Source organism: Varanus komodoensis, unplaced genomic scaffold (assembly GCF_004798865.1).
Source record: "Varanus komodoensis strain SLA01 unplaced genomic scaffold, ASM479886v1 scaffold23, whole genome shotgun sequence".
Taxonomy (NCBI): domain Eukaryota; kingdom Metazoa; phylum Chordata; class Lepidosauria; order Squamata; family Varanidae; genus Varanus; species Varanus komodoensis.
Genome location: NW_025335627.1, coordinates 15,871,224 through 15,886,958, shown reverse-complemented (window position 1 = coordinate 15,886,958; position 15,735 = coordinate 15,871,224). Strand labels below are relative to the sequence as shown.

At 42.8% G+C, this 15,735-nt stretch overlaps 2 protein-coding genes across 3 annotated transcripts in view; both read right to left on the bottom strand.

The window, feature by feature from the left end:
- The window catches only part of ACADL (acyl-CoA dehydrogenase long chain), a 51,146-nt gene extending 48,512 nt beyond the window's left edge, over positions 1-2,634 (bottom strand). Inside the window, exon 1 of the mRNA XM_044431982.1 lies at positions 2,624-2,634. The gene's annotated coding sequence lies outside the window, so the exon portion shown is untranslated. The remainder of the gene's footprint in view (positions 1-2,623) is intronic.
- Positions 2,635-14,860: 12,226 nt separating this feature from the next.
- The window catches only part of MYL1 (myosin light chain 1), a 28,456-nt gene continuing 27,581 nt past the window's right edge, over positions 14,861-15,735 (bottom strand). For both annotated transcript variants that reach the window (XM_044431907.1, XM_044431908.1), the window contains exon 7: positions 14,861-15,175. The gene's annotated coding sequence lies outside the window, so the exon portion shown is untranslated. The remainder of the gene's footprint in view (positions 15,176-15,735) is intronic.

Sequence of the window (15,735 nt, the reverse complement as noted above, 5' to 3'; positions counted from 1 at the left end):
ATAGCCACAAGATGGCAGTGAAGGAAAACTGATTCTTGTACAGTGACTGATGGAGAATTGATGCATTCCTGCACTCCACAGGAAACAAAGATGGTTTGAAAAAGGGGCTGCTCTCTCTACACTGTATAAAAGCCTCTAATAACTAGGTTTTACAGGTTCTGTATTGTTTCCAAACCTTGCAAATCTGTTTGACCTGACTGACAGTGTGACAGATGAAATGTGTGTGAGGAGTAGCTATTGTCTGTCACCAGTTGATGTGAATACTAGATAGAAAGCACCTTTGGGTCAGTAGATATACCAGGATTAATCACCAGGGTAAGGGGGCTCAAGCCCCCATCCCATCACCTCAGAAGAGCCCACTGTCACTGTAACTTGGCCATTTTTGTTCCAGGCAGTAAGTGCCAGTTTCTTCTGTACTGTTACCACTGGCGCATGCCTTACTGCTCTCACCACCACAAACTTTTCTTTTTACATAAAATACAAGCAGTCCCTGGGTCACAAATGTCTGGGTTATGAACAAACTGTACTTATGAACACATGGATTGCCATAAACCCTATGTGAATATCTCTAAGGAAAAGCTGTGAGTATCTCTAGGGAACTACATGACACATTTGATGATGCATCATTAATGGTCATGTAGTTTCCTAGTCACAGGCTTTTGTTAGAGATTGAGATTGGTTAGAGACAGTCATGGCTATCTCTAAGAACTACGTGATGTATCTGTAAGGAACTTTGCAATGCATTTGGCATCAGTGGCAACCTAGTTCCCTAGAGTTACAACATCCACAGCTTTTCATTCTGGATGTCAACTCAAGCGTACCCAGGCCTGTGTGATTTGGGGCATGTGTAGGTTACATAGTTCCCCTTTGGTTTTTCTGTAGCATTTTCCTGTATAACCAGGCCCTCAGCTGCTACAAGGCCAATTATGGTGAGCAGAAGAAAATGGCTGTACCCTTGAGGCTGACTTCAAGAAAGCAATTCAAGTGGTAACCCACTCCTTCTAGCAGCACAGTCAAACTCTGACTCTCCACCACCAGGTCCATTCCTGTCATCATCAGTTAATGGTAGGCTTATGTTACCTCAAGAATGTTCTACACTGTTTTGAAAATTCTTTTATTTGTTTTGTTTTTTTACAATACTGTATGCCTACACACATGCATATGTATTTGCTCTCTCTCTTCAGTACCTGTAGTTACTTTATTATTACCATATTAATATCATTATTACAATGCTGTATTGTGTTTAAGAGGTTCTAGTGAATATGGACAAGTTTCTTAAGTGTTTTATATGCATAGAAAGGTAAAATATATACATATTCTAAGATGAATGTTTGGCTTACTCATGTAATCTGACCTACATACAAATTCAACTTAAGGACAGAAATGGAACTCATCCATAACCTGGGGACTACTGGTATATTTTTTCATGCTGAAACAAAATACAAGCTCCTACTTGTGTATTTTCATTATTCTGCTATATCAGACTGCCACCTAGAGGTTATCTTCTGGAAAATACAGAAAGGAAAGAAAGAAAAAGCTCCTTGTGTAAGAGATCCAATCTCAATTCTGCAATGAAACTGAAAAGCTGAATGTACCCATAATTGTTCTGCAACTCTTTAAGGTGATTCACATTCTCTCTTTTGCTTCCTAGCCACACCTGCTAAAGTCCAGTAGAAGAAATCCAGTCCACCCAGTGCAGTAGAATGGAGGTAGTCTGACCCATTTATTGGTAAGAACCTGTACCAAGAAATGTGAGCCTTAGCTGCATCCCATCCCTCACCTCAGCAAGTAAAAGAGGGAATACAAAAAGAAGAAAAAGGAGTGCCATAATATATAGTTTGTAATTTATCATCATTGTGAGGGCAGTATGCCCTGAAAGGTAAGCTAACAATATATGTCAATTTGTAAATCTTTAAGGCAAGGGTGGGTAGGTGTAAGATGTATGGAACGTAATTTCTTTTCTAATAGGACTACAAAAGCCATCACCCACAGTCTGGGGCAGAAGACATATAACTGGAACACCACTGTAGGTTGTTGTTATGTGCCATGAAATCATCGCATACTTATGACGACCCTATATTCATGAATGAATAGGGTCAAAATGCTCAGTTCTTATAAACTCAAATCCTATATGTAACATGCCAAAATTGGTCCAACACAAAACACAAACTTTATAGTTCACAGCTTTACCCTTCATTGTTCTAATGAAATAGAAATAGAAAATATGAAATAGAAAAATAGAAACAAAATGACCAAATATTCAAATGCAAGAGCATTTATCACAAATTGTGGAAATAAATAACTTGCAACAGGTATTTATCAAATAGCAATTTTCCAAGAGATTGAGTACTTCCCCAAGAGGGTTTACTGCACAGAGAGAAAACAGGAGGAAGAAAGGGCAGGAAAACATGGGATGCTGACGAGAGCTCCTCCTGCTGCTCGTGCCACATGGGCCTGAACTCGGTACAATTAGGGATAAATCTTGGTAAATCCTAGGCTACAAGCCTTCTCCCTTAAGTGCAGTTTTTCCCCTTCTGATGGCTGAATGAAGTATTGCCCACTCTCCAGCCTCTGTTACACAATAAAGCAAAACATCCCTCACACAAATGTAACAACATCTGACATGGAAGGAAAATAAATCAATCAATCACTCAGTGATTCATTTCCATTATTAGAACAAGGCAGTTCTCCCTTTCTCTCTGCAACATCAGCTCTTATTATAACATCTCCTATTTTGGAGCTCTAACACATATCAGTAAAATTACAGACAGGTTTCAGTCTGTAAATCCCAGACCACTGGCCTTTTCCCTTGCATGGAATTTCTTTTTCTACTGACTAACTGACTTGCCATTTTGCCTCCACTCAACTTTGCAGATGATTTACATGGCAGCAACTTCAACAGAGTTTCATTTGCAGGTCTACACGGATAAACCCCACAGTAATAGCTCAGGAATCTATTTGGTGTATCACAGCTCTTCCCCATGAAAAATTAACCTAAGCTAAGCTTTCTTCATTTCAGTAGCACGATGGAAGTAATCTTGTTGCTAACTTTAAGTAACTGGGAGTCAGATAGCATTGTCAGCATACTGCAGTTTGCCTAGAGATCTTCCAGTAGATTTTTTATTGTTTCAAGCCCTTGAATATACCTTAAGCACACCTCTTTGAAATATCTATATTAGTGCAGAATATACATTAATATAAATTTAAAAAATTAAGAACTAAAGAATATAAATTAATGAGAAAAAAGGGGTTGTTTAACCAAACCACCCACTCTCACAATTTTTAATTTTCCTAAAAATGTGGATAAGATCTGGTTTCCACATTTCTGGTGAACAGAAACCCTTCTGAGTATGAGCTACTTTCCTTAATTATACATTTTCTGCTTCTTTTGAATATGAATCATACACTGAAGGGAACAGCTCTATCCACTTCTATCTGTACATTGAGATGCTGAATATTCAAAGCCTCAAACAACAAAGTGCATGTGTGTTTTTCTGAGGAAGTAGTCCCTGTTGACTTCTTGTGATATTTGAGGATGGATTTTCTTTTCTTTTTTTACACCCAATTTTCTTTAAACTAACTTAGATTCTTTAAATACCTAAGCTGACGATGGAGCTGCTTGTGCTTTTACAGAGCAATAGACATAAAATGAGTATGAGAATGGTTTTTGGGGGGGTTTTGGTAGTTAAAAAACCACACTTTTTCCAGATGTTTTTCATGAGTAAACAATAGAAATTTCTTTCTGCCATTTAGATCCCTGTTGTTTATATCAAGGTATATTCAGGTCACAATATGATTGCCTCAAATAACAAAAGAAATCACAGCAGACTATTGGGGATGTTTTAAAATCAGTGCTCAGCCGAACATCATTCCCACAGTTCCACTGTGGAACCATTTGTGATGACTCACCATTTTGCATTCTTTATGGTATTAGGTACATAGCGGTGTTCTTCTACCAGATCAAACTATTACCCTGTTTAGCACTGTATTTTCTGCTAGTAGAGGCTCAAGGCTCTTCAAGTTTTGGAACAGAAGCATTTTTCTGCTCTGGATATGCAAGGGATTAAAACTGATGAGGAACTTTTGCATACAAGGCATGTGTCCTGCCATTGAGCTACAGACTGTCCCTTGTTATTTACCCAGAGTAGAGTCCACCCAGAAATTTTCTTGTGAAAGCCACCTAAAAGCTTTGTCCATTTAGGGTATGGATGGCTTACCATGGATCAAGCCAATAGGCTTGAAATACTTTTTTTTTTATTAAGGAGCCAAGACAATTCATTCTCTTTTCAGTTCAAATAGTTGCATTACACAATAATGCATCTGAATACTCTGCTGTTCTGGGAAGACAAGCAGTTTTTCCTGATTTTTCTTTCTTTCTTATATAGGTATATCCCTTTGATTTAGGGTGCTTTCTCAAAAATGAATTAACACAGCAACCACAACAAGAAGACAGTTCAGTTCCCCCTTTCCCGTTCACTTCCAGAAGAAGTCGCTCCCCTTCACTTCCAGAAATTCTCACACTTGGAGATCACAACTGAAGTCACTGATTATTTTATAGAAATATTTAAAATGGTTTCTAAAATAGTTCATCTTTTCATATTCTAGTTCAGAAAAATGAAAACTTTCAATTTGTTCTGCCAACACCAAAATACAGTGAAATGCTTATTCCTCATGATACTTGACAAAAATTGGCCTGCCAAGTTTGGAAGCTGGAAAAAGAGGTGAACTTCAAACAGAAGGAGTTTTGAGAACAGCTCATATTCAGCAAGTCATCTTTTTGCTAAATTGAAGGGAATCAGATATTACAATCCCTTAAAAAAGAGTAAAACATTGGAACAGTGTTGAGTAACAGTTTTATTTCCTTTCTGTCACTTATATCCTGCACTTATGTAACAAAGTATATTCAGAACAGCTTCCAAGGGAGTAAAAGTCAATGAAATATGATTTAAAGGTGGTGATCATTTGAAAATCCATCTCCCTCAGTTTAACCCAGCTGAAAGATATGGAGAAAGGAGAGAAAAGTAGGAGTGGGGATAAGGAGGAGGAAAACAGTAGAAATAAAACTTGAAAGTCAAGCAAGAGTGAGAGACAGAAATAATGAAAGAAAGATGTCAAGAGTTGATTCAGTTATCTGCATCAACAAGATTCTCTATTGGTACATCACATGTGCCGAAGAAAGAGAGGATATAATTGCACCAGCCTATTTGATTTAAGAAATAGTAGAGGGGAGGGGTCACTGAGCAATAGTAGTAATATAATTTATATCATTTTTATCTTTCCTTTCCTATAAGTACCTTGGAGGGATGTACATGGTTCCCTTCCCACTTATTTTGTCTTCCTAATAGCCCTGTGAGCTAGGTTAGGCTGATAGCAGATAGCCTAAAGCCACCTAGCTGAGTATTGTGGTTGTGAGGGGATTTGAACCTGAGCTTCCTGGTACTAATCCCAGCCCTAACCAGTAACTTCACTGGTTGTATGAAAGAAGTAAAGTCAATGATGAAAAGTTGGGGCTAGTATTGGAGCTCCCAAAGTAGGCTGTTTCTAAACCTGTGATCAGCTCACATACATTACAGCAAAACTGGGAAGAAAGTAGACTTGTGTAGATCCCTGGGCATTCTGCTGTAGATCAGCAAAGATACCTCATAGCAGCAAAATGAAGATTACTATGGGTAATCATTAATAGATTTTGTGTGGAAGGCGTAGGAGCTCTTTTCACTGCCTGTCTGGGGCTGCACTGGTACATGTGGGCACCATGTAGCCGACCCATGTCATATGCTCTTGTCCATGGGTTGAAGTTTTGCTGGAATTCTTTTGAGAATAATAATATTCTCAATATTATTAAGTACTACTGTTAACAGTAGTACTTAATATTAAGAACTACTGTTTTAATTCCACATATTGAAGTCATTCACATCTGAGGCATCCGAGTTGGGTGCACTGAGGTGGTTGCCTTCCTTGCTGTTTTCCCTTGACAAGGTGCTAGAGGAAAGGAGACCTCCTCCTTGTTGCTTGATCTTCAGTATGGGACATTTAGATCACATAGATATATTACTATCCTCAGTGACAGACCGAGATCATGGAAACAAACAAATCATAGTGAGCGTGTTCTGAAGAGCTTGCATATAGATTGCCGATTGTTTAATTGTGCCTGGCTCTATCGTCTGGCAAGCTGAGGAGATTATGTTTTGATTGGGAAGGCTGGTGCACATAAAGCATGATTGAGATTGGTGCCAGCAGGTGCCACATTGCCTACCCCTGCCGTAGGCTCTTGTCTGTGGTGGGCAGTTTTCCTGGATTTTTTAAAATGGAGAATACAATGGTATAGTAAGCACTTTTGTTCTGATTTCACCCTGTTATTTATTTATTCATTTATTAAAAGCTTTTGTATGCCATCCTATTATACAAGATCTCAGGATGGCTTACAATATTTAAAAAGACAATTAAAACAACAATTTCAATAAATAAAACAGAACAAAACAATAATTCACAAAACAAACAGAGCGACTAAACTTAAAAACTATTAAATTTTAAAATACTGTTTAAATAAAAAGGTTTGGCCTGGCACCAAAAAGAGTATAAACTTGGCACCAGGCTTACCTCTCTGAGGAGTACATTCCAGAGTCTGGGTGTGACAGCAAAGAAGGGCCTACTCTGAGCTGATGACCTTTTAACCTCTGTTAGAGAGGGTTCCTGGAGTAGGGCTTCTCCCATAGATCTTAAGGGGCATGAGGGCATATAAGGAAGGAGACGTTCCTTCAGGTATTCTGGTCCCAAGCCATTTAGGGCTTTATAGGTCAAAACCAGCACCTTGAATTGGGCCTGGACTTCAACTGGAAGCCAGTGAAACTGGTAGAGGATCGGCGTTATGTGAGAGTAACGGCCGGTCCCCATCAGCAGCCTGGAAGCTCTATTCTGTACCAGTTGCAGTATCTAGACCGTTTTCAAGGGCAGCCACATGTAGAGCGCATTGCAGTAATCCAAGCAGGAAGTTACCAGAGCATGTATCACTGTTGCTAGGGAGTGCTCATCCAGGCAAGAACGCAGCTGATGGATTAGTCGAAGTTGTAGGAAAGCATTCCTTGCCACCACTGCCACATGGAACTCCAGTGACAGCTCTGGCTCAAGGAGTACTCCCAACCTGTGGACCCTGTCCTTTAGAGGAAGTGCTACCCCATCCAGAACTGGGTCAAAAATCACCTACCTGGAGACCTGCACCACCCACCAACAGGACTTCCATCTTATCTGGATTGAGGCTCAGTTTATAGGCCCTCATCCAGACCATTACCTCAGCCAAGCACTGGGCCAGTACAGCCACAACCTCACCTGGAGCAGATGTAAATAAGAGGTAGAGCTGGGTGTCATCAGCATACTGATGACTCCACAGCCCAAATCTCCTGATGACCTCTCCCAGCAGTTTCATGTAGATGTTAAAGAGCAAGAGGGACAAAATGGAGCCCTGCGGAACTCAATGGCAAAGCTGCCATGGCACAGAGCTATAGTCCCCCAGCACCACCATCTGGAATTGGCCAGCCAGACAGGAGCGGAACCACTGCCATGCAGTGCCTCCTACTCCCAAACCCGCCAACCTATCCAGAAGGATACCATGGTCGATGATATCGAAAGCTGCTGCAAGGTCCAGGAGAACCAACAGGGATGCATTCCCCCTGTCCCTCTCCCTGCACAGGTCATCATACAGGGCAACCAAGGCAGATTCAGTACCATAACTGCATCTGAAGCCAGAGTGAAATGGGTCCAGATAATCAGTTTCATCCAAGAGTGCCTGGAGTTGTCCTGCCACCACCCGCTCTAACACCTTGCCCAAAAACGGAATATTGGCCACCGGTCTAAAGTTGGTGGCCACCTCTGGGTCCAGGGATGCCCTCTTCAGGACAGGCCGGATCACCACCTCCTTCAAGGGGGCTGGGACCCGGCCCTCCCTCAGTGAGCCATTAATAACCTCCTGGACCCAGGGACCAATCCCATAACTGGCCTCCTTCAGTAGCCAGGAAGGGAAAGGGTCAAGAAGACAGATGGTAGGACGTACCATCCCAAGCACCTTGTCCACATCATCAGGCTGCAATAACTGAAACTCATACATTAAAGATGGACCAGATGGAGCTGGTCCCGTACTGGAACAGTATCAGCTGTGGAGTTCAGATCACGGTGAATCTGAGTGATTTTTTTTCTTAAAGTGCTGGGCAAAGTCGTCACAGCAGGCTGCTGAAGGTGTGACCACGTCATTTTCCTGGCCAGCGTGTGTTAGACCTTGCACTATTTGGAAAAGCTCCACTGGACAGCACTGTGAGGAAGCAAAGGAAGTGGAGAAGAACTGCCTCTTTGCTGCCCTCACCGCCACAGCATAGGCTCGATAATGAGTGCGTAAGTGTGTTTGGTCAGATTTGTCCTGAGATTTCCTCCACCTGCGCTCTAATCATCTCCCAGCCCGCTTCATCGCCTGCAACTCAGGCGTATACCATGGTGCCGAGCGGGCTCTGCTAGGAGGGAGACGATGCTTAGGAGCGATCATGTCGATTGCCCTGGTCATCTCCCTATTCCACGAGTTGACCAGGACATCAACAGGAGCGCCAGCTTTATCAGCTGGAAAATCCCCCAGAACCCTCAGAAATCCATCTGCATCCATCTTGCTCCGAGGCAGACCATCTTAATAGGGCCCGCACCCTTCTGGAAGGAGGAATCAGTCCCGAGCACAAACCTCACGAGGAAGTGGTCTGACCATGACAAAGGAGTTAAGGTCAAGTTTTTCACTTCCAGGCCACCCTCTTCCCGCCCTGTCGAGAAAACCAGGTCAAGCGTGTGACCATTTTCATGGGTTGGGCCAGTGATATATTGAGACAGTCCCATGGCTGCCATGGAAGCCATGAAGTCCTGAGTTGCCCCGGATAGAAGTGCCTTGGCATGGAAGTTGAAGTCCCCCAGGACCAACATTCTGGGGGTCCCCAGCACCAGATCCAAGACAATCTCCGTCAGCTCAGGCAGGGAGTCTGCTGGGCAGGAGGGTGCACAGTACACCAGCAGAGTCCCTAATCTGTCTCGATCGCCCAACATCAGGTACAAACACTTAAGACCTGGCCTCGAAGGGACAGGAAGCCCCATGAGGGGAATGTCGGCTTGGTGAATTAATATGACCCCCTCTCCCCTCCCCTCTGGGTGTGACCAGTGTTGTACCAAGTATCCGGGTGGGCATAATTGCATGAAGGAGACATCTCCTCCTTCACCTGCCCAGGTCTTGGTAATACATGCCAGGTCAGCCCCCTCATCTAAGATCAAGTCATGAATGAGGGATGTCTTGTTATGGACCAACCTGGCATTCAACAGCAACACCATCAGGCCCAGGGGGCGACTGACATTGCTGCCAGGATACTTCTGGTTGGGGGAGTGAGCAGAAGAGGGGACCAGTATCAAACATCAGTCCCTCCTTCTCCTATGCTGGCCAGATAGACCCCCTGCCCATCACCACCCCAATGGTGGCACCCTCTTACTCCCCAGGTAAAACCATCCCGAGTTAAAACCAAATAAACCACCGTAGCTCAAAAGAAGAAGGAAAAGAAAAAAAAAAGAAAGAAAGAAAAAATGAGAGGGAAAAGAAGAAAGAAAGAAAAAATGGGAAAGAAGGGGGGGAAAGGCATTCTCTGGCCCAGCCCAGTCCCTTGTGGCCCCAAACGGCAGCGTACTGTTCTTCGGCTGTCGCCCTTTGGCCTCTGGCGCAATGTCCGGTGTGAGTCTCCCGGGGGTCCCTGGGCGCGCCCGCCGGCAGGAAAGCGCTCCGTCCACCCTGCCCACGGCAGCTCCGCCCCCAGCACAGCACAGCTCTCACCTGTGCCTGCTGAGGCGAAGGGAGTGACGGCGAGAGTGCGGAGTCTCTTCCGCAGTGCAGATGGCAGCGGTGGCATCTCTGTCCCTGCGCTGCACTCGACAGAGCAGGTCGGCACAGCAAGGTGCAGGGGGCCAGTCTGTTAATGAAGCTGCCACCTGATTGCTAAAAGCAATGGCTCAGAAGCCCCTAATGTAGAAATAAACATGTGAGGGAAGCATTTGTGGTGAAGCGGGTGCTTGTTTCTTTCGCTCCTCAGAGGTGTTAGCATTTGAGATGCCTACACTATAAACAGAGGAGGACATTTCATCCCTATCACTGATATCGATGCTGAATTAAGAGGTGCCCACTTTATTGGAGGGTTTTGACTCTGTTGGAGGGAAAAAGCATGGAAAATGGCACAATGGGCTAGTTGATGTCAGGCACTAGCATTTATGGTGGACCAGGCCTTTAGGTGACATTATCTAGCTCTCTAGATTGGTACTGGTATACCAATAACTCCCTGCTCCTCCCCTTCCAGTTTCCCTTATCCCAAACAGTTTGGATTGCCCCCTTGCTCCAGCCCCACTACAACCAGGATGAACAAATTGCACATCCACATTTCCTGCAACCTCTTCCAAGTTTGTGTTACATTTTGGGAATTTGGAGAGTTTGATCAAGGGCTAGTGTGACTTACACTCATAGATCCTAGTAACAACTCCCCCCTCCCCCAATACACTTTCTTTCTACTTCTATGATCACAACCATTTGGGTTTTGCATGCCTCTTGACACCTCCTGTGGGTGCATGTGCAAGGCCATTTTGCTCCCTAAGCAATGGCACTTTCCTACCAATGGCTGCAGCTATATGGTGATGATACATCCTTTCCAACTCCCTCTTCTTTCCCCCAACAAAGTCCAGGGTATCTTCTCACCTGAAGCAGCACATTTCACATCTGACTCGCTTTCCACAGAGATGATGTTTCTCCCTCTGCATAAGGAGAACCATTTCCATTTGGGAAGAGGTGTTGTTGCATCTGTCTCCTTCCTTTCAGGAATGGGCCATAATTTGTTGCTCTTCCAGCAATGGTTTAAGCAACCTCTGCTGCTCTATCTTTGCTACTCTTTCCTTTTTCTCTGGGCTCACCTTGGTTTTCCACTTATGTAGAAGGTTCTGCCTAGAATGGAGTGGGGAGAAGAAATGAGGCTTGCAGGGTCTTCCTAATCTGTGTACCTAGGCTGAAATTCTGCAAGGAGCCATATGGAAATGCTTTGTTTCCTACACATGGCAATAGCTGGAGTTCTGGAGATCAAATTATGAAGACCCACCAAATTGTATTAAGATTTTCCAAGCTAATTCTGCCTTAGCTGGGAAGGAAGGAACCCCTTAGGGAACTACTGGATAATTGTCACCACAGAATGTGGAACTGCCAAGAAATTCTACTTACATATTCTTGTTTTCAGCAATAGAAGTACTGCTAACTCAGAGTAAAAGACAGCTATTTGCTTGATCTTTGAACCAACTGTGCTCCATGTCACAATGGACAGCATGTCACAATGATCTTAGAAGCCAAGTAGCCATGGCTATTGATGCTATCCTGTGGCAATATTCCTGTTTTGTCCTTAGAGCCATTTGAGTATCATCAGGGCATAATGATGTAAGAAAGCTGAAATGATGTTCTGAGAAAGATACATGTGGGAACATGGCCGTGATCGTGATCATCACCCGATGCAGTTTGCAAACAGAGGCAAAATTTCTGTTCGCAACCCAATTTGGTCATGAACTGAGGTGTTCGTGAACCGAGGTACCAGTGTAAAGGGAAACCCAGCCCCCAACAGACAGGGCTAGGGAAACTGGTGGCTAGGGCAAGATGAGTAACATTTCAACAGCCCTGATGCTTCAAGAAGAGTGACCATGGCCAGAGGAGAGGCTAGTAGGTCAGTGAAAGTAAAAAAATACCTATGCTCAGAGGATGGAGGAAGAAACGGAGTTGGGAGTTGAAGAATTTAATGACAAATGGAAATTTTGCAAAAGACCAGTACAATTAATGGGATGTAAAAGGGAGTTCCTTAAAAAGTAGTTGAAGTTCTGTAATTTACTTAAAGAGATTGGAAAATTTGTTGGCGTACAGAATAACAATTCCTTCTTTTCTGAACTTCCAATGAGTGCTGAATGATAGATAGATATTTTCAGTCTCTTTGAAATTTGTGGGCTTGAATGTATTGGTTGTACTTGTTTAAAAACCCTTGGCAACTTTATTCTGTTTTATTTTACATATAGATTTCTTCTATGTGTATTCTGTTTATGTTAAGAAGAAGATGATGATAGACCATGAATTCCAATTAAGTGATTGCAGAGGTCTGTTGTTTGACAATGGCAGAAGAATGCTTGGGAAATACCGTGATTTTCAAACTTAAACACAAGAACTAATTTGTTCAGTTTCTAACTTATTTACAACTTGTACAGCTCACTCCATAAACTCAGTTGGTGTTTGTGCCATTGAATCATGGATTGAAGGTGGAAAGTTTCTATATACTTTTTGAGAAAGAATTATTTTATTTTGTTATTTATTTAAAACATTTTTATCCTGTTCTTTCTGATAACGGCTCAGGACGGCTTAAATATGGGCAGAAAGGAAACTCTGCTCCTCTCTGCTCTGCTCCTCTCCTCTCCACCACTTGTCATGACTACTTGGTTTTACAGGAAAGATATATAGATTAAGCAGATGCAAGAACACACTATATTGCCTAAAGAAAGTACATTTAGTTAAATGCATGGTGCAAGGTTTTAAGTACCAAGCATGAGAAATCTAATACTGGAAGAAATGGGCCTAAATCTGCAGGGATGTTGAGAAGTGGGAAAAGGCTAAACTCCTTGTATGGCATTCCGTGTTTTGCAGAGGTATTAATTCCTAATTTCTGTCCATCCATCTTCTCCTAGCAAAACAGGGGGACCAACACTATATAATTGATATGAAGTATGCCAGATTTTGAAAAGCAAGTCACTTCTTTTCTATTTTCAACCATAGGTATGAAAGGCCTGAATTTCCTTCTGTTTATGGGAGGCTGGATACGTAATCTTGACTTGGTGTCCATGCAAAAATGAATGCAGAGATTAATTTGGATATGCTTGTCTGAATGCCAAGTTTTTAAATAGGAACATGGGTTGTGTATGTTTTGTGGAGGAAGACATGGAAACCAGACACCTGTCTCTTCTCAGCTGGCAGACGGGTAAGGATTCTCATCACTTCTTAAACCCCACCTCGCCTCAGCACCTGCTAGCTCTTGAGTTATGGCCTTTTCATATGTAGACATTTAATAAGGTTAAGCCAGATGGTTACAGAACAAGCTGACACTTGGCTAGGGAATTAAGGCAGTTTTATGTGTGCTGGGGAGCAGGGGGGCGGAGGGGACATGTGTTATGTTGGAGACCAAAGTTATACAAATAATTACTGTACTTTGTCATTTAATTTCTTTACCAGAAAACATCAAAGTGCAAGATTAAACTCAGACTTTACTGCCTACCACAGGTGCAAAAAACATATTTTATTTCTGCTAAGATGTCATTTTTAAATAATGCATCAAAGTGGCCAATGATCTGCTGGGCAGAGCTCTTTTAAAATAACGGGAAAAAAATCACATTTAGTTCAATGCAATTTCCACATTTGAAATGGCCAAATTAAAATCAAATTTGACTGTATTCCAATTTGAATGGCAACATCTAAATGACAAATTTGGATTCAACCTCAAGTTCTGTTTTACAGCCTATCTCAAATTCCAAAATAGGAATTTTGGAATAGAATTCTAATTGACCATTTTTACAACACACAGTTTGAGAAATTCACTTTAGTCAAGCTCCTAAATAGCCTATACGCACATCTTTACAACTCAATATTTGTCAGTTTTTCTAAATGCTAATTAGGTATCCCATTGCTTCTGATATTTGCCATTTACTTCAGTAAGGAGAGACGTTCTGTGTAATGGCATTCATTACTCTTAGTATGCTTTTTTCTTCCCTTCTTTTTGTCCAAATGGGGCTGGAGAGATGCCAAAGGGCACCTGCTAGCTTTGAAATGCAGTCATTGATCATGATTACTCCCAGAGTCACATTCCCAAGCAGAGTCCAGGAATTCAGGCATATGAACAACAGACCAGTTCTAGCGGTATTCATCTCTGCCAGGCGCAGGTCTTTGTAAAGCTAATGGGTCCTCATTGCCCATTCATTACTCAGCCACCTCAAAATCCTTTGTTCTGGGACAGGTAATAGTTGTTGCTGGTCAAATTAATCCCAGCTCCCATCACTGCAGCGAGGTTTGCAGCTAGGTCAGAAGAAACAGGGAGTTCTGAGGGGGATGGCTGATGGCATCAGTACCCCTGGGGACAAGTCTCCAGATGCTGTTTCACTGTGAGCTCCCCTATGCTCCTGCCAGAGGCTCTACCCCATGGGTCCTCAAACTACAGCCCGCGGGCCGGATCTGGCCAGCTTTCTTGTGAGGAGATCATTTTGCACTCGCTTGGAGAAAACAATCGCCGGCACTACCCCTGCCCCCCCTCTCGCCCCTGGCCCCCCCCCCCCCCCGCCGGTACCGTCTTGGCGGCTCGCGCCCACCACCAACACCTTGCAACTGGCCCCCTGTTGAAAAGGTTTGAGGATCCCTGCTCTACCCCATGGCAGAGGGAAGTATTTAACTACTTGTTCAGCAGCTGCCTGCCAGCTGTCCCTTCAGAATCCAGCAAATAGCGTGTGGGTAGATCAAAGCTCTGGTAGACTCTGCCTCTAAAGCATACTCAGATAAGTAATGTTATCCCAAGAAAGTCTTGAAAGCATCAGAGAACCATTAAAAAAATCCACACCTTCTCTCATACCCAAGGGGATAAGAAGGCCTCTCTTTGACCCACATGACTCAAACTGAACCCCAATGAGCATCCTTTTTTCATAAAACTTTATTGTATGGAATCTAGCATGAAGAGAAAATAAATACGACTTTGATTATGTTTTAATTGGGATTTGAGCAGGTTAGAGAAAAGAAAATTTCCAGCCGTAAACTGACCACAGGAATTTATTGTCAGATTCTCTTTTTCCTTCTCTTTTGAATAGCATACATTGCTTCCATGGTAGACAATATGGAAAAAAGATAATTGGGTTTGACAGCAGTGGCAACATAGTCCTTCTCATTAGGCTCAGCAAGTGTTCTAGCTGCAAAGTGTTAAAATTTTTAGATTCGATTGGCATCTCATGCTGATGGCTTTAAAAAGGGAGTGTTTGGGAGGCAGATATTACAGTCCTTTTAGGTTCCAGAGTGGTATTACTGGATGAAACAATGGTGTCCTAGAAATGCATATCTCAAGGGCCTGCTGATCTTGTTCTGCAGAAGAGAAAAAGAAATAACATTAGATTTGGTATGTTATTCCCAGGAAGGACAAAAAAGTATTTATATTTGCAACAGGCAGTATTTACTGCTTTATCTCACACATCTGCAAGAACCCTGTGAGTTAGCTGGTGATAACCCTGTTTTATAGGTAAGAGAATTGAGGCCAGTAACAATTTGCACAAGAGAGGCCTGTACCTGGACTGGAGTCTCCCAAGTCTCTACGCAGATGCATACCGGGTTGTTCAGACATGAGAGGGAAAATGTATACTGTGCTCATCCTAAGAATGTATATTTCCTAGTTGCAGCTAAGAGGGAGTGTGCTGCTGGGGGACAAGCTCTTTTTAGCTCCTCATGCTGAAAAGTTGGCATTCTAGCTAGCTATTAGAAGAACTATGCAATTTTAAGAGCTGGTGCCTGAGCTGAGCTGGGTTTTTTCCTTCTCCCATCCCATTTTCACTTTTGTGTCAAGACTTTTAGAGTCTAAACAAAAGGGAAGGGTGGTCTACTTCTTTTCTGCTAATTTCCAAGCTGCTCTGGAAGCTTTTTCCACATTA